General features: G+C 41.5%; 1 protein-coding gene across 3 annotated transcripts in view; it reads right to left on the bottom strand.

Annotated features, from left to right (window-relative positions):
- The window catches only part of LOC135255333 (FERM domain-containing protein 5), a 90,162-nt gene that overhangs the window by 34,922 nt on the left and 35,802 nt on the right, over positions 1-19,438 (bottom strand). The window contains exon 1 of one of the 3 annotated variants that reach the window (XM_064336358.1): positions 12,768-13,025. The exons of the other annotated variants lie outside the window; for them this stretch is intronic. The gene's annotated coding sequence lies outside the window, so the exon portion shown is untranslated. Of the gene's footprint in view, positions 1-12,767; positions 13,026-19,438 lie in introns of those variants that run through there. 3 annotated transcript variants of the gene reach the window in all.

Here is a 19,438-nt window from a genome sequence, read left to right as displayed (position 1 = left end):
GATTGATTACACCTCCTTGATTATATTGGTATCCATCTAGGTGATTTATTTTTTTATTGCTAATGCACCACTGCTGTTCTTTAAAGTCACATCTGTCCATGTGCTCTGTGACTATTCCGGTAAGTGCTATATGAAACATTCATTAAATTGTGTGTCTAATATAGCTGTCTCTGTTGTCTTGTGGATCTGTGAGGAACCTGAATAATCACAGAATGGCCTTAAAAGCCATCCAAAAGCTAGAACAAGCTTAAACAACAGCTTGAACATGAGCTAAAACAATATAGAGGAGAACATTAAAATGAAAGGGAGAGCTCATTCTAACTCAAAAGCAGGCCTTAAAAACTACATTTTCACACAGATGAATAAGCAGCCGCTGATTCTGCTGCCCTAATGTAAACGGTTTGGGACTTAGTTCCATAGACAGGGAGCCAGGGAAAGCGCAAAGAATTGTGGGAAAGTTCCAGGGCCTGAACTCCTTTGAACATACTTAGAGGATTGTGGAGGTGGACAAAGTAGGAGAACTAAGATTTCTTCAGCACAGCTGCATGTCATTATTATACATATGACGCATGGTACAAGAAATCAATATTTCCTCTTAAACAGAACCTATAAAAATTCCCAAGAGTGGAGGGAAAATATGATCACGTAATTGATTAACTATAGTTACCAATAATGGCACATCATATTTGTCAGGCAGTTAACAATTTATTGATCCCTGATGTTGCTGTAGATGCCTGTGTTCTGCGCAGAACACCGGGAGGTGAAGCTGTCCATACCACTCCCCAGACCCTTGTACTGCAAATACACATGCACACGCATTCTCCACAGAGAAAGGAGAAAGGTTTCTGTAACCAGCTTTATCACATTTTGATTTTCTCCACAATAAGGAATGCCCATTCACATTCGTAGCCCTGTCTATCATTACACCGGCCTCCATCAATTTGGTTTTGCACAGACAGGCGGGTGCCTCCTCCAAATCATGTTCTGCTGGCTGTTGATGATTTGGACAGACAGACAGACAGACGCACGCACGCACGCATGCAAACACACACACACACACGCACGCACGCACGCAAACATACACACACGCAGACACACACACACGCAAACACACAGACACACACACGCACACACATGCCAATATACTGAGACCTACAGGCACTCAGCAGTGCACACCTGCATCTAATCAAGGCTCATCAAGTAAATCTTACTTTTTAAAGTGTGGGGGAAGCACACTCGACAAACCATGACAACCACGGCTTCTAATTGGCACTTAATCTTGACTGCAAATTCAACCTGATATAATCTTTATTTTATATATCTGCATTGCTTGGAAATTAGTAATATAATTAAGCTTATATATGAATAATTTTATTGGCTTTATAGTGAAATGATGTTCACTGAAGACTAAGAGGATGAGAATATTGTAGGCATGGTTGACAGGTATAAATATGGCTATAAAAAGCACAAGATATAGGAAAGACCTAGGCCTGTATTCAACCAAAATTTATCTTTAAGTTTGACTTACAAAGGAAACACAAGCATTACACATTTCCTAAACATTTTCAATTTAGCAAGTTAGTTTCAGTGAATGCTGAACTCAGCAAACTCTTGTTGGAAACTGCGATTCAAGATTACTGTCAATTTGAATGTGTCTCCCTTAAGTTCAAACCCATAGAGAAACATGTTCGCTGCTTGGTTTATTTCACGAGGACCATACAATAAGTGTCAAGTACTGTCCAACTCATTGCGGAATTTAATATAATTATAATACACCCACTACCTTTCAATTCAGCATACGTGTAATAAACCCTTATCAGTAGATGAATATGCCTGAAATAAATCATAATAAGCCTCTCAGGGGGAAGCAGACTGTCTCAAGCAGTTGCTGAAACGTGTGATCCATAATAGCTATTACTTCCATCGCAGCAGATGCAGCTCCAACTCAAGGTCCAGGACACTTCAGTGAGAGCCAGGCAGGCCCTTTGGCTATCTCCCATCCCATTGGCTGGCTAGTGTGCAGCCTATCGGCTAAAGCAGGATCAATCCGCAGCCCACTGGCTAAAACAGGGCAGAAGCAGAGACCCTGGGATGAGTCAAATCCTACTGGTTGAGACAGAGCTACAGTGTCCCCTATTAGCTGAAGCAGGGCTAAGGTCCAACCTGCTGAGTGAAATGCTAAATGAAGTTCTGCGCCTACGCCGGGACATGGAGAAATGTATTCCTTTCTGTTTTTTGCAGCTTGGGGCAGAGCCCCCACAAAGCTCCATCCATAGTCTCTCTTTCCTTGCCCAAAGAAGATCATGGAAATGTTAGAAAATATCATAATCTACGTTAGTCATGCGTTTTTGCACTCAAACACCACAGTTACATATTTGTACCTTTATAAGCACCTAAACCAACTCATCAGTCACTGGAATGCAAATATCAAAAATCATATTGCATGATGCTTTTTGGGCTGGTTTCTGTGATTGAAAATTGACATATACAGAATTTAAACCCAAAATATGAAAATGTGTTCATGCACAAAGATGCATTTCCCTTGCACATGTATGTAAATGTATAATTATATCAGAGGTACTGGTAAATGTAGAATTATATCTGTTTAGAAGATTAATATTTTCTATATACTCTATTTTCTATTTTATTTTTTTATTCTATTTCCTTTTTTCAGGATCATTTTCATTTAATAAGCAAGTCTTTAAAGTTAAAACACCATTCAAAGAACAATTAACATAAAAATTTAAAACTGGGGAGTATTCCTTAAAAAAATAGGAGCACCCCAAAGTAATACTCTTCATCCTTTATTACTGGCACAAAATCACTCCTGGCTTCCCTCCTTTGTAGTAAAACACAGCACATGCTGTAGACCAACACAGCGTTGTGGCACTACATTTCCCATGAGCACAGAGAATCCCCACAAACACAGTCATACTAGCAAAACTGGGAGCTGGCTGCACTTGCCAAACATTAACTGGGTCATCCACACTGGGCCTGAAATGAACAGTATGGTTTCGCCCCAGAAATGTGCAGCTAAGCTTTTCTAGCATCATCAAGCCAAGCAGTTGAGCAGGTGTTACTACATTAAATGTGTCAAGTACGGCATCTGCAAGCTAACTGCTGCTAATCTGACACATCATGTTAATATTAAACGTTCCTCCACCCCTTGGTGTTAAAAGCTTAGTGCATATAACTGTAGTTAATGGGAATGAAAATATATGTGCAGTAAATCCAAGATAAGTTATCCCTCAAGTACTAAAGAGAGCGAGATGATCTATTTAAATACTCATGGATTATGATAACTGCAAGTTCATAAGGACTGAATTATCATACAGCTGGGTAACTGCATCTGTGTACTTATGATATATTCATTCGATACATCATACAACATGCTTGTTCAATTTAGCAACATTCATTTAGCCTGCCCCTTCAGAAGTAGAGAACTTCAATGTTAGTTCCAGGAATGCAAATCTACAGTATCACCAAGACACCCCATTTATAATCAATAAATGTAGCCTAATATTAACCTAGCAGACAAAAAATTGAATGGACACAAAAAAAATACCACCAGACATATCTTTACGCAGTTATACCGACAATATTATCCCAAAAGTAGATCCAAAGAAAGAAAGACAGGATATCAATAAGGGGGTCAGGGGAGCCATAGTGCAATCTGAAGAGGTGAGTGTTCAATCTGTTTTGGAAGTTCACTCTACCACTGGGGGGCCAGACAGGAGACAACAGGAGACAGGTGACCTGGAAGTGCAGGCACGCAGGGGGAGAGGAGCCAGGTGCCCATAGGTAGCAGAATGTTTATTATTAGCAATAGGAGTAGTGGTAGCATGGCTATTTATAAATGGCTACTGTACCGCGTGTTTGCGCTGTGGGACTGTGGTCCTTTTTTCTTCAAAATAGTTACAGTATGTACACTACTGTGCCTGTGACTATGCATGTCACTGCAATGTGATCATTTTTTTGACAATCATGTACAGAAAAGTGAAATGGGGGACTATGTTACGTGGAATGTTTTCTGGAGATGATAACTTCTTGCTAGAGTGTACTGTAGATACATGCACATATTTGCATATAGATTAAGGCTTATCCGGGTGTGTCAGTTTTACTGTTAACCCAAAAAGGAAATAAATTTAGATTTGAAAATATATTTTACACACATAAAAAATGGGTGGCACAGTAGTGCAGTGGGTAGGTTCACATCTCGGCCTGGGCCTTCCTGTGTAGACTTTGCATGTTCTCCCCGTGTACACGTGGGTTTCCTCTGGGTAATCCGGTTTCCTCCCACAGTCAAAAGGTATGCAGGTAGGATAACTGGAGACTGTAAATTTCCCATACGTATGAGTGTGTGAGTGAATGGTAAGTGAATGGTGTGTGTGCCCTGCGATAGATTGGTGGCCTGTCCAGGGTGTATTCCAGCCTCCTCTCTACCTGGCAATCTCCATTTCTGGCTTATATCTAAAATTGGCATCAGAATGGCCTTGGAAGCCTTTCTATATGTGGCCTCCCTTAGGGAATTCCAACTCTTAATAGTGACTGTCTCAATCATTTTTAATTCCATCTATAAGAAAAGATCCAGGGGCATGAGGCTTAGCTTGGCCAGATTTGCCCTTGACTTCTTGTCTCATGCTGCAATAGCCTGGGTCTCTAAATCTTTCATCCTCTGGATATCGAGGCTCCCTGGGGCATCCATTAAGTGATAGTAGAGAGAGAGAGAGAGAGAGAGAGAGAGAGAGAGAGAGAAAAAACAAAGAGGGAGGGTATGGGGGGGGTTCCTGTTTCTTGCCTGCTGCAGTGCCAGGCATAGCATGGCATTCCAACAAGCCATTCCGTGTGAAAAGCCAACACTCTTTGTCTGACCCAGAGCATGACACTTGGAAAGGTGGACAAAGAGTTCCCCCCCAGAACAAACCCGCAATCTATACTGCAGGAAGCGCAAACTGAATGGATGGATACCCTGAACTCTCATCCTCATCCTTAAATCTGCATATACAGGAACTCGAAGGCACGTATTCACACATTAATTTGCATACCATACACAGAAGCACAAGCACACACACGTGTATATGTGTTTGTAAGTGTATGTATGTGTGCATGTACATGCATCCCTGCGTCTTTGTGTGTGTGTGTGTGTGCGAGAGAGAAAGAGAGAGAGAGAGAGAATGTGTTTTTGTGTATGTGTGAAAGTACATGCTGCAGCATACTAAGAGTGTAGGCCTGCTTTTGGGAGATTACCTCATGCATATGGATGATGACAGAGAATTAAAGTCAACTCTGGGACACTCCGTCACACTTGCTAGGGTATTTAAATAGCTTGAGACTTAAATAGCCGGTTAAATATGTCATAAAGGAGACAAGCATAGAGCCCATGCTATGGATAAGAGTGCAATGGCAACTCTCCCTGATCAGAGAGAAATTGAAAAAGCATGATCACCATTTTAAAAACAATGAAATATATGTTTCCAGTGCATTATAATGCACCCAGATGTACAACCCATAATTATCTGTACAATCTCCATAATTACCCTTATTGGCTACTCTATCCATTTTGCATAATTAGTACATTTCGAAATGCAGGAAATGTAAGTTGTAGGTATGCATGAGGAACATGCACCAGCAGGTCTTTTTAAATCTTCACATACAACTGATTCATTAGTTTTACAACATCATTCAGTGATGTACAGCACCCCAAAAACAGTGAATCTGTCAGCTTAACCACTTTGCTCTTTCCCTGTTCTGTCGAAATGGAAACCAAATACTGAACTCCCCCCCCCAAGAAGACACACACACACACACACAAAAGAGACAACATTCAACCTGTCACATCAATCCAGTGTACTGGAAGGGGTTTCACAAATCGCTCATTCAGAATGCAGAAACTGTACTGGCAAAGTCAGGGGGCTGGTTTCCTCAGAAACAGTAGAAAGGATCGGTGATGCGAACAGCTGCTCTCTTATCACCCCTGGTCCTGCATGCTCTCCTGAACACATCTGTCAAAAGCCATTCCTTCCTCTCCTACAAGGAAATCCAGGCCTACGGTGGCTGCAGCCTATTTCCTGCCTGTTTGTGACTACTGTCAGTAACCATGTCTGACAGCGGGAAGGCAAAGTGATAGGAAAACAAGGGGGGGAGGGGCGGGGGGGACATGATTGTTGATGGGGTGTGGAAGGTCGGATTTGCCGCTGCGTTTGACAAGCGGGAACATCACGTGATCTCGTTGGAAAACATTTCACGCTCATCCTTGTACCGTAATTTCCTTGGAGTTCGTATCATCTAACACAGCTTCACAGTAGAGTTCATGCCAGCTTCATCAGAATAATTACTGTAATTACTATGCAATAATTATTTCCAGGACCCCACTATTACTTAGCCTTCAATTAATTACAATGGAGTGCAATCGCTGATTACAGCTGTAAATGCAGTTATACCGCATGCTACAATGCTACATAATGACCCTATGTCATATACATTTTATTAGCAAACAGTCACAAGTATTAATGTCACATGCAAAGTGTTGCAGCTTTCATCTATAGTGGTGCTCTTCATTGGTGAACAAAAAAGATCATTTTACAACTGAAAGGTCATTTTCATTAACAACCATGCCATGATATTCAACTGTTATTGAAAACTGCCACTCCAATGCATATCTGCAGCGTGTAACCTAATTTAATTAAGCCCGGCTGCAGCCTTTTAAAATCAAGTGCCTCATTAACCAGTGCATTTATTATTTAATTTTTTCTGTCATAATTATTTTATCTGCATGAAATAAAGTGTACCTGTAAAGGTTATAGGATTTGACTTGATTTAATAGTCGGTGTGCTACCCTGTACAGTGAAGACAAAATATAGAAAGGCTTTTGTGAAGGAGCTTGTCTAGGCAGGTCTAGGGCACAGTTATTTCTATGACATGCCCATGGACGTATCACCTCCTAGGCCTTAACAAGCAAATAGATCAAAAGGTCACCACATGGTTTTACAAAAACTCAAGACTTACAACAATAGCTATATCGTCAAAATGACTCTATTATCCATTAACCACTGCAATCAGCAAGTTCTTGAAACAGTGCTCTTTGGCTGTCAGGAGCAGCAGCGTACATTCAGTGCAGTCAAAAGGTTAGCCCCTCTCCTGGCTCTGAAGGCATTATAGTGCAGTGGATTCTGTTTGAAGCTGGTGTGATGAGCTAAAAGCACCGGTGTCCAAACGGAACCGTGAGTCTGACTGAGCTGCTGCTGAAATGAAAGAGGTTTCCTTACACTGAGCAGAACACATGTGGGAACACAAGTGTTTCAGATGAAGCAGGGGGATTAGCAGTTGATGCTCACAGTCAACATAATGAGGCCATCAACCCCACATTGATTTAGCCTCAGATATTTCCACTGTGAATGAAGCAGCTCATATTTGAACAAAACGCAGGCCTGTTTCTCCCTTCTAGCTCAGAAAAGTCACCTCTTCAAATGTGCATACAGATTCTTGGAAATTTGACAAAATGCTTGAAGCATCTATTAAACAAGAAGTATATGTACAGTATTGTAAGTCTCAGTTACATTTTTGCAATTACACTTGATAACTTAAATCAATTACAGGATTACAGGGCACTGGTGAGCAACAAAATTCCCCAGTCAATATCTTCAAAAAAAAAAAAAAAAAGTCTTAATTTTTGTCTATTTTTAGTAAGGATCTAAGGGCAGGGGTATATTGAAGGAGGCATACATCACCATTTCCCTGTGTTAAGTTTGTCACTGCAATTTCAAAGCAGTAGTCAAGCATGCACTAAGAGACCCAATAAATGGCATCCAACTGACACAGATATATGGAGGAAGACTTCAGACATTCTTCGAGTTCAGATGGTCTGAGAGAGACTCTCTTCTGGCCAGGGAAAACAAATGGAGAGCAGAGAGAATGAAGTAAACACATGCAACAGCAGGGGGAGAGCCGCTGTATTCTCCAAAGAGTAAAAGGAGCAATCAAGCAAAACTAAAGGAGAGACATAACAAGAAAAATTAACTCACAGAGGCTGCATGTCCATATTTCACCAGATTCCTGGAGCTGAAAATACAGTGCTTCCTTACTTCCTGCAGGCGTCTACTGCATGGCAAGTAGACGCCTGACATCACAGCCTTTTCTGCTGGTCACAAAGAGGCTAATGCACTACTGCCCCAATCTTGGGCTATGTGTCTATCATGTATGTCAAACTGGACTGTGATAGTTGCGCTGGTTTAGCATGATCAGTACAGGTTTAGGTTTTGCTGCAAATGAGATGTGTGTGGCTTCGGAATGCACGCGCAAAGCCAAGCATTGGAGGATGATGTCAGTTTACTGTTTACCCAATGAGGAAGGTAGTCAGCCTTTATAACTACAGTAACCCAGTTATTGGACAAGAGGACAGGGGGGGGTGAAAGATTTGATGAAATGTTGGTTAGGGCTGGACAATAATCCAATGCAGTGGTGTATGGTGGCCAAAATACAACACATTCAAGCAACTGGTCACCATGAAGCATAAGGCCCATATACTTGATGCTATGCTGGTGTATATTTTGGTAAATGTAACACAGCAAAAGTATGGCCTGTTCACATGATGTGCACAGAAAGGACAGAAACCAAGTTACTGTTTTATGTGTGTAATGGACCTTGTTTGCTGAATTAAGGGGCTTTAAGGGTGCTCCTATTTTTTAGGGAATACTCCCCGAAACGTTCAGGTTCTACTCACTGATGTATAATGAAATGTAAATCTTTAAGATGTGGAGCTCATTCCCATTTTTGAACATAACAGATTTAGTTAAAGATCACTTCCATGGCAGTGGAAGAGAGAGAGTAGTATAGATTATTTTATCTAGGCAGTGGTTCCCAAACTCGGTCCTGGGGCCCCCCTGTGTATGGTGGTTTTTGTTCCCACCACAATCGCAATCCCATAGTTTTAAGAAGATGCTAATTTTTCTTAATTAGGTGCTTTTCCTGTTTAGAGGGATTATTTACCCTCTTAAGCCATTTTATGTCTTAAATTGCTTTGCTTCCACAAAGAACCCCTGGTCTAAGGCATCTTTTTAAAAAAAAAAAAAACCAAAACAATCACACAGCACACAGCACACTAACTCATTTGAACATTGTCTATCTTTATCTGCAGATAAAAATGGAAATCTGTAGTCAATGTGACGAAGAACAAGGCCGCAATAATTCGGCCAGCTGCACATGCCCAGACAGAAAGAAGGCTGAACAATATCAGTGAGCAAAAAAAAAAAGGTCCAGGCGTTGCTTGAGCTCCAGATATCAAGACATTGCCTCATATTATTGCTCTAAATGAACTGTTGTCCCTATCAGAGCACCGCAGATGCCACAGAATCAGACATTGTTTCCATGCAAATCCCTCGAACTACGCGTCCATGCTGAATGGAGTTCAGTGCTGAGCACATTTGCCACACTTGCCTTTATGCTGAAGACTGTAGCACCACGTCTGGGGCATTTATATTATCGGTAGGAGTCTATTAATGGGACAAAAGGGGGAAAATCAAATTAAGGTAATGAAAAGACAGTCAGAAATGCACACGCTAAATTACTCTACCAGCGTAGTCGTGCATAATGACCTGAGTCAAGCTGAGCAAGCAGACTACGGTTTAAGCCCCTTTCTGCCCTATAGTTCAATACCACACAATTACCATTTTCTCATTTTAAATAGAATATTAATGGAACATGTGAAAATCCTCCGAGTAAGACTTGGGCTGACAGGTTGGCTGCAAAATCTCAAGAAGGGCCATAGTTTGCTTGTTAGCAAGACCCAGAGAGCCACAGATGGTGCCTTTTCTATAAGGCCTATTTGAAAGCGATAGCAAGCTTGTGTGCAACACCCAACTTCAGCAATAGAACGTTGACCTGGTTTTATAACAAAGAAATGACTTCTGACTAGTGACTAGTCAGGCATCATGGCTATTTACTTTTGTAACATGTTAACAAAAAGAACAGTAAACATTACACAGTCATCCCCGCAGCTTAAGAGGATGGCCCCAGGATAGGTAGCTGGCTATGCATCATGGCTGCTGGCACCACTGATTGTGTCCTTAACACAACGGTGATGCGACCTTCAGCTGCAGATTGAGTCAGGGTGGGTCAGTGACTGAGCAGACATTTGGAATGTTGAAGGTGCATTTTAGATGTCTGGACTGATTGAGTGCTTTCTTTGTGACATGTTGCATTTGACCTAACATAGCCATACGCCAAGAATGTCACACGTACATTAGAGGACTTCGGACAGCGCAAGGACTTTTCTATAATTCCTCCTGGTGAAGTAGCTCATAAGGACATGCTACAACACATTAGAATTGTCCTTTCACCATGGTATTCATACAGTGCCTTTGAAAGACCATAGACTGTTTTGGCATAATGGAATAGATCCCTCACTACTAGGTGTTTTATAACACATGATAGACCAGTGTAAACCAGCGCAAAACCAAGTTAAGGGGAATACAAAAAGGACTCATCCTTATAATTAAAACATTAATGCATTAGCATTTATAATCTAACCAAGTTCAACCAGCATAACTGAAATCCTACTGGTCAAACCGCCCAAAAGAATAACAATAATTCCAATCAGCAGTTCTGTGCAATCCTCTATAAAGCCTCAACATTACAGTATCAAACTTACAGCCCTCAGTGCTCAACAGCAAATCCAAGAAGCCTCCAGTTGTGTCAGTTGTCTCTGCAATAACAGTATTTGTCAATCACGTTAATGGTGGATGTCACATGAATGTCATTTTCACGCTGCCCCCACAGGAGGGAGGTGTCAGGCCGGAACTGGGAGGAACAGGATTGGTGGGGGCATTGTCTGACACGCTCAGAGTTAAATTATGGACATGTACACAAAACTCTGAATACAACAGAGATCAATTTGCGACTGTTCCCCAGGAGGTCTGCTTAAAATTGCACATTCAATTTATTCAATTTCCGAATCCTCTGCAGTGCAGCCATGGATGGATGAACTGAATTGATGATTAAAGGCCTTGCCATCCGCACAGATTCTGCATATAGCCCCGGCCGTCACTCAATCAGTACGAATCAAAACGCCAGAGAGCGTTACTGAATTTAATGAGTAAAGGTGGTTCGGCAGGAGCATACTGATAAATCTAGTCAATAAGAAGATTCTGCTCACCCTAACAAAAACACAACAACCAACATGTTAATACTATACAACATGTCATAAATGTCACTGCATTGCTTACAGTATTACACGTGATATGGATGCTAAACATATACTGAAACATATACAAATAGCAGCTTGGCCTTCTCTTGGACATATTTCAGAACTGCCCTCAGGAGTGTACATGCCTTCAACCCAAAAGGGTTATATGTTATATTTATTTAAAAAAAAACTGACAAACACGGGAGCTCTGGCTTTTGAATAACCTTACAAAGCATTTACAAAGCAGATCTCATCCATCATCCAATGACAGAAGAAAGGCCGTGATCTTGATTAAACTACTGGCAGGTAAAGAGGGTGATTGATTTTCAGGAGAAATGCGGGTCAGGCCTTCAGTACAGTTCCTGGTGTCTCCTGGACTCAGAGAGTGGCCTCTCTTGCCCTGATACCACTTGACATTTCGAGCTGACTTTGTCATGCATATTGCACTGCCAAAATAACAACAAAGAACAATTATTACATTTTTTTCTGGGAGTCACTTTTTCAAACAAAATGACATGGAGAAGTTTGCCAATATCTTTTAGGTCACATACAAAAGGAATCGGTGCAGAGAAACAAAGAGCCATTTCAATAGTGAGAATTCCTTCCTGCGCCTTTCTGAAACTATGTCCCCTTTGAAAAGGGCCAAGGGACATTTGTGTAGAGCCATTTAATCCTAACAGACAGGGAAGAGCAGTGAAAATGCAACAGGATTTGTCATGTTTCATAACATTAAGCCTCCCTTGATATCACAGGTTGGATCAGCTTATGATGCAATATCACAATAAATTAAGGTACAAAGCCACTGCTCACCAAAAGGCTAAAGCTGCAGATTTCGTGCATGGCCAGTACCGCCTCATATTTATAACCCCGATAAGACTTCCCAGGAATCTTTATTTCATTCATGAGCAGTGGAACAAAATGGCTGGTTAGAATAAATTGCCTTGTTATTGTACAAGCCTACTTTTTCTTAAACATCAATAATAACGGAGTCCATATTTAAAATGCCTTGATGACATGCAAACCAGTACTGAAAGGCCAGAAAAGTTAATGTGCAAACTGAAACAAAGCTATGATAACAGTCTATTCATTGTGCTTTCAAACCGCAATGAAACGAAGGTTGTCTGTCTGGCTTGATTATTTATGTTTTTTTTTTTTTTTCCAAACAAATAAAAAGTGACTGGTTGCCTAGAACAGCAAATCTGATTGGTCTGCCAGGCCGCAGAGAGCTGCTGTAGCTAAGCAGCTGGGCTGGCGGCCCAAATGCCACACATTCATTTTCAGTAGCAGTAGGAGTAATGCTGTCACACTCCTCAGAAGGGCCGTTAGCCTGAATTGCTCCAGTAAATATCCTGCTGCGCGAATGGACAGAAGAAGGTGACAAAAATACAGAAGAATAATAGATAACATCCGGTGTCTCTATCTTGTCTATAAAGAATGAGCAAGTTTCAATGGGCTGATTCTAAACTCAGTTAAAAACCAGGAAAGGCCCATATGTGAAAAAGATGCAGTACCGACCAGCTACATTAAGCAGCGGAAGGGGGGTTCACACATATTTTATGCTACCAGCAGAAAAGAACGTGCCACTCACAAACAACCGTATTCAGTCCATTCCTTAAGCCTCTTTTGTTGTCTGTCACCAACAGAAGTGAGTCCAGAGTGGACCATTATATCCCATGAAGCATGTTTCAGTTCTAGATAGCATGAAGACATCACAGCCACACTTCCGCATGTAGTCCGTTGTGGGCAGACAGGGCAGGAAGTGGCCCCAGTTGCAGTGACTTCCCGGCCGCAATAATCCCAGTTATAACGAACTGAACCTAAACCACGGTGAAATGCACCACCAAATGCGCTTCGGCTGAGATCGATGAACACATTGGAACTGACAAGCTACGCCCTGTTTGTCAGAGCCAGTCCTCAAAGAGTGGCATATTTATCTGATCTAAAATCCTAAATCACATTCGCTGCTGCTGTTGGTGTAATGACTGTTCCAACATCAGAGAGCCCTGGATGTTTATTAATTTCGATTAGAAGAAACATTGGGTGTCGTCCTTTCTTCCCCTCCATTTAGCAGGGGTGGTGCGGGGGAAGGTGCTTTCATGCCGTAGCAAAATCTCTGGAAGACTTACAAGACTTCCACCCATGGGTCATCGGTTCTTTCCGTGCTTTGGCTGATTAAACACGGAAAGAACCTACTGCTTAAGCACAGGGGCATAGAGGCTTACTTAAAAGTGTGGTAGCTATGTGACTCATTTTCAAATGCTCAAGGGTTCCTTTAAATCAAAAACAAAACAAACACAATTTAGCTGGCTGCATTAAAACCCTGGCTGCATTTAGCAGATCTGCAGTGGGATCACTAATAATTAATACCTTTGCTTCCATAGGGTAACATAATTCAAATACAGTAATTACAACAAACCCAGAACACATCTAGTTAGGTAAACAAATATGAGCAACTTTCTTTTGTAGCCAGCAGCCACTTTAACTACTGAATAAGGAAGAAGAACAAGCTTTAAGTGGGAGATGCATCATGAAAGTATACCTGCAAATGGGGTAACAGCACACGGAGTTCACAATTTGGTTTGTACATCAGTTTTTATTTTGGCATAAGAGTGAAACTGTTATTATGTAGTGCGATTTAAATTAATTGAAAGGCATTCCAGTACCTGCTTCCTGTAACAAGATGAATATTTCATATCTCTAATTAAACCAAGAACTAACGATATAATTAATGCTGAGATCAGCATGGCATAGCAAGTTTATTTTATTAGTTATGTTGGTATTGTGTTATTACTATATAATTTAATTTGTATTATCCTGTTTCTGACATTGTCCTTGTAGCACTGTTGATATGGCCAGGTTCCTCTTGAAAAAGAGATAATAAACCTAAACTCAACTAAACTAGATATTATGAATACATACATTTAACTGCATAGATGGATGTATCCTGAAGTGTGTGGTTTGTGGGCCTACTAAGTACACATACTGCCGACTCAATGGGTATGCTCTGCACGGTACACTGGACTTTCTGGTGCATCATTACGGTAAACCATTGGGTGGGTATAAGGTTGGAGTTCACAGTCTCCTATCTGAGGCAAAGCCTCCATGGCCTAATGCTTGGAGCAGGAAATTAGGGTCTGCAGGGAAAGTAGAGTCTGTTCAGAGGGGCAATTCCTAAAGCTCACTCTACAGCCCCATGTGTTATTACACAAAGCACAGCAAGGATAGAGCAGAAGCCTATATATGCTTTAGCTGTGAGTTTGTTACCTGCTGACTTTTCACAACCCTTCTGACATAAAACTTGGACAGCGAAGAGATTGGTATAATCAAACTACAGTCTTCCACAGCCTGGCCTGAAAACACCACTTACGGAAGGTCAAATACAGCAACAGTGAGGACAAATGAAGAAGATGAGAAATGACTAAGGACAGCTCAGATATAAACCACAGTTCACCCTTGTGCTTCTGAAGACTGAGTTTGTAACCAGCTTTGTTAATGACCATTAATGGCAGTGAGCAGCCTCCATTATTTTAGTTTTCTAATGATGTTACTCACCAGATGTCGTGTAAATGTTTTTCCATTTTCTTTTTGCTAGTCTAAATGGAATGAGACATAAAAAGCTATTGAATCTCATTGTGTGAGGATTCAACAAAATGAAACGGAAAAAAGAAACAAGAGCTGCAAAAAAAAAAGCAATCTTCTGAGGCAATTATAATGAAAACAAACACAAATGCAAAGTATCCAAGCTTGCTGAGGTATGTAATGAGCTTGGATCTAAAAGGCAAAGACAGACTTGAATTTTCCCGAGAGATGACTCTCTGTACTGGAAAAATCCTCCCCAGGCGGGAGCTCATAAATGGCTGCACATCTTTGTTCCTCAGTTGTGCAGATGATCAGAGGCACACTCCAGTGGAAGAGCGGGTGACTCATGACAGTGGTTATCCACAGCTTTGTGACTGACGCATCTTCATAGTGTAGTGTGCACCCTTCTCTCTACACGCCACACCAAGACTGGAACAACCTACTGTACATTTCCACTTGAAAGGGCTTCGGAGGTAATGCTTCAGAACAAAGAATTAAAAGAATCTCTAGACCTGAAAGCCAACATTCACAGAGGCCGTTATTTTGATTATTTTGTCCTGAATTTAATCGAAACCTCAAAGGTTTAGGTATGACAGAAATCATATTTATATTTAATAACATCGCACATAATGCTGGAGCTCAAGTGTTTTCAGTTAATACCCACTGAAGCTCAGTGATGCACCAGCATTTTCACACCTTGAGCTGAAGTTAATCATGGCATTAACCTGCTGAGAATCAGCTCGCTGTGCTGATTAAAAAACGGCAAGAAGCAGAAAATAAGAGTTGTGTGATGTAAACTGTGATGCATATTGCATTGTTGCACGCAAAACAGATATGCAACATCTTAAAAAAGGCATTCTGTTAAACTACATTGGGTACCACAAAACCAGGTCTGATGATGGAGATTTAGCATCTAATAGCACTGTTCTTCCTGAGGTGTCGCATACTCACAGTCTGTATCTTACTGGCTACATCTGACAGAAAGGCAGGAAAAAGTTATAGCGCTTCCATATCGCTCATACCCCTTTATACAGTAGCGATGGTCCCACTGCCTGATTTAGCGAACATATTGTTCCTTTACAATTTTCAAGCGAGTTCCAGAGATCACTTACTTCAGCCTGAGCATTTGAAACATGTTGAACTACTGCTTCGCAATAATTCAGGGGACGAATGTTAAATGAAGAGAGAATCTGCTACCCCGTTTTTCTACATTAGATGCCAAGAGCTTATGCCTCTTGCCACTGCAAAACCTTTCAGAGTACTACTCAGCAGCTTCCTGCTTCTGTTTGTCAGTCCCGAGGGTCAAAGCTCTGACGGTAAGCTGAGACTCCACACTGCTGAATGTGTTTGTTTTCTCCTGATTTAAAGATGGCAACGGATAGAGGAACAGAGCAAGGCCACAGTGGCAGATCTGGTGTGTTACTGAACACTGACTGTGAGAATGGAGCGCCCTGTGACGGCTGTATAGCCATGCCGGTGAAGGAGCACAAAGGAGCATTACAGAACACAGTAAGCGGCAAATGAAACTAGCCCTGGGCGCCCTGCCCAGCCTGAATGCCCAAGCCATGCTGAGAGACAAGCCAGGGTACCAGAGATTCAGCTGCAAGTTTCTGACAGGACGAAAACCCGAACCACAGCAAGATTCATACAGTTGGACTGATCTGCAGGTACAAATGGTACACAGAGCCCAAAGTGGGTTATGCAACAGGAGAACCGCGATGCCGTCAATGCGCTGTGCGGGTAACCTTCTGAGCGTCCATGCCTTTGGGGAGAGTAGACTGCCGGAGGAGGAATTACACTTAATTGGTTTGTTCACTTGGTATGTTTTAAGACCTATCTGATAATGGACCTGTTGACACCATTGAAACGATCTGAAAATAGACACCGTGAAAAAGAGGCAGTAAAAATAGAAGTTTCCAATTCATTTCGGAAAATGAACTTTAGCAGTCTTTCATTTCATTTTCTTTCTGGGACAAATGAAGTTTGTCTTCTCCAGAGGACGGCGGTGACAAGCCCCCCCCCCCCGCAAGCTCCTGGGACACAATTCACCGCCCTCAAATTATATTTCTTTTCCCCGCAGGGTTATAAGCTGTACCAAGAGTGAGGATTATCCCGTGAAATAAATCCATTCTGAGCCCTGACCCATGAAGTTATCGTCCAGCCCACACTGGGAGGCCATGCTGGTAAACTAAGAGATAATCCAACTGCAGAGACTGACGGGCTTGCAGCGACCGACTGCTCCGCAATTTCCACTGTATGCGCAAGAACGAAGATGCAAAGGACTGGAACTTATGCTGGCACTAGGCCAGCTTGCAGCAAGACACAATGTCCCTGTTTCCAGCATTCAACACACAATTGCTCTGCCTTTGCCAAAAACATACACCTACACTCACATTCATACACTATCTCTGTCTCCCTCTACTCTCTCTTTCTCTCTCAAATACACACACAAGCACGCACGCACATGTGCATATGCAGGGACAATATGAAAGAAAGGTCATGTTTGTGTGTGTCTATTACAGTCACCATAGCTTATTTATACAATTACCTCATTCTTAGATATTTTCATTCTAGGCAGGCAATACAATTAAGGCCATTTTGCCAACTGTTGAAAAAAATGTTTCTGAGGGGCCAAAGGGAAAACAGCTCCAAACTTCTGTGTGAAGGGGTCAAAGTTCAACATTTTGGATTTATATTTCTGTACGATTTTTCTATTTTATTTTATTCATACTGTGACAGGACAGAGCCCTAAAATAGAAAAGTAAAAAATAAAGAGTTTCACTGCACCTGAATTTAAGTGGCTTCACCTGTTCAAATCCCACAATGCAGCAGGGGGCCACATTTCAGGTCAATAGCTGAGGTCAAATGACAGCATGTCACATTGTTACTGCTTAAATAACCCCATTTCAAAATGTGATTGCAAACAGAGTAATTACAGCAAATCTCCCCTTTTCCACAATATGGTGGCTCACATTCATGGCTTTGTCCTTTTTCTAAGCGTGTTCTGTGATGGTCAACATAAAACATTTAAACGCTGACCTGGAATAACTGACCGAATGGTACGTTTATAGCAAACGAGGGTACATATTGGTACATTCCGGCCGGAGAAGTCATAGTGGGAGGGAACACAGCGTGCTCCTATGACAACGAGTGCACAAATGAACTTCTCTTCGCTCTCTCTGTGAATGGCCTTTAGCATATGACAAATGTTTTACCAGCATGTCACTCAAACATTCCTCCGCCCCCACTCCACCCCCCCCACCCCCGCCACATTGCTAAGCAGATAGAGGGTGACTGTGACATGGAGGGTGGGGTGGTGGTCACTGGAGCAGGGCAGTCACTGGAGCGCCAGAAGCTGGAAGCCTGCCGGGTCCTCAGTCTTCAAACGGAGCAGGGAGCTGAGGACTCGTTCAAACGTGCCCTGGCATCTGACCCCAGCACATCAACAGCTCTCTCTTCATTGAAAATCCTTTACTGGGGTGACATACAGTACAAAACATACTGGCAAGGCATAAAAAAACTATATGCAAACAACAAGCACTGGAAAAAAATTCAAGGAAAAAAGTCAATTATTGTGATATGGAAATAATAACCATACTCATGTAGTTTTAATTACAGTGTAGACAAACATTACACAGTAACCGCCTTTACCACTCTTACTGTAATCGCCATCAATAATCGCAAAATTGCACTAATATAAATAACTAGGCAAAAATATAAGCAACACAATAATATGTTTGTTTTCATCTACATGCATTTTCCATAAACAATTTATGCATTATTATTGTCAATATTGAGGCATTTTGGATGTGTTGTGCAATATTATCATGTGTGAATTATTATTCAATACAACCGAATTATTTTTATATATGATCAATTTGAATGGCCACAAGAAATAAAATTGTCCTGGCAAGAAACACAATTGTCTCCAATGTCTTTGCCCTCCCTGCACACACTATAGGCTTTCAAAACACACATGATGCTTGTCCGTGTGTTGCCCACGGCAATGGAGGCTCAGAGACACCTGCAATGGCATCCCACACAGTTTACATAACGCTGGCGCTCTGGAGCCTACCATTTCCTGCACTGAACCTTTCTTTAGATGGCAAAGACAAAAGAAATATCCTTTGCAGTCCACAACAAAAATGTTAGACCGAGAGATCCATTTTGTGTTCGTGACCCATTGTATTTTTTTATTTTGTAATTCACTTAATTTCCACTAGCTAAACAAAAGACACCTGAATTTCCAATTGCACAATTTTATGACAGGGACTAAAATTCTCACTCGCTGTTATTACAGTGTTGCATGTTGGAAAACACAAGCTTCTGCTTAGACTGAAAAGGAAACCATATTAAAGTAAAATGTTTGAATAAGTGAATTTCAAGCAACGTCTATAAGATAGGCCTATTTACTTTCACATCAAACCACCACCCCAATCAGGGATGCCTTCATACAACAGGACAACACAAAACACTCACATTAACATTAATTAAACGGTAAATGTTTAATTGCAGATTAATTTTTATATTGATGGAAGATATTACAGTTTAATGAGGGGCTGGCTAGATGCCGGAAACGCACAACATACAGCGCCTCTGCTCTTTAATCGATCGCCGCTCGTCTCTGCAGCATTGCTCAAGCAGCCTTTGGCTCTAAGCCCGTTTCCCAGAGTGCATACG

The sequence above is a fragment of the Anguilla rostrata genome, chromosome 5 (genome assembly GCF_018555375.3).
Source record: "Anguilla rostrata isolate EN2019 chromosome 5, ASM1855537v3, whole genome shotgun sequence".
NCBI classification, from domain to species: Eukaryota; Metazoa; Chordata; class Actinopteri; order Anguilliformes; family Anguillidae; genus Anguilla; species Anguilla rostrata.
Note: the sequence above shows the minus strand (reverse complement) of the source record. Positions and strands in the feature narration are given on the sequence as shown.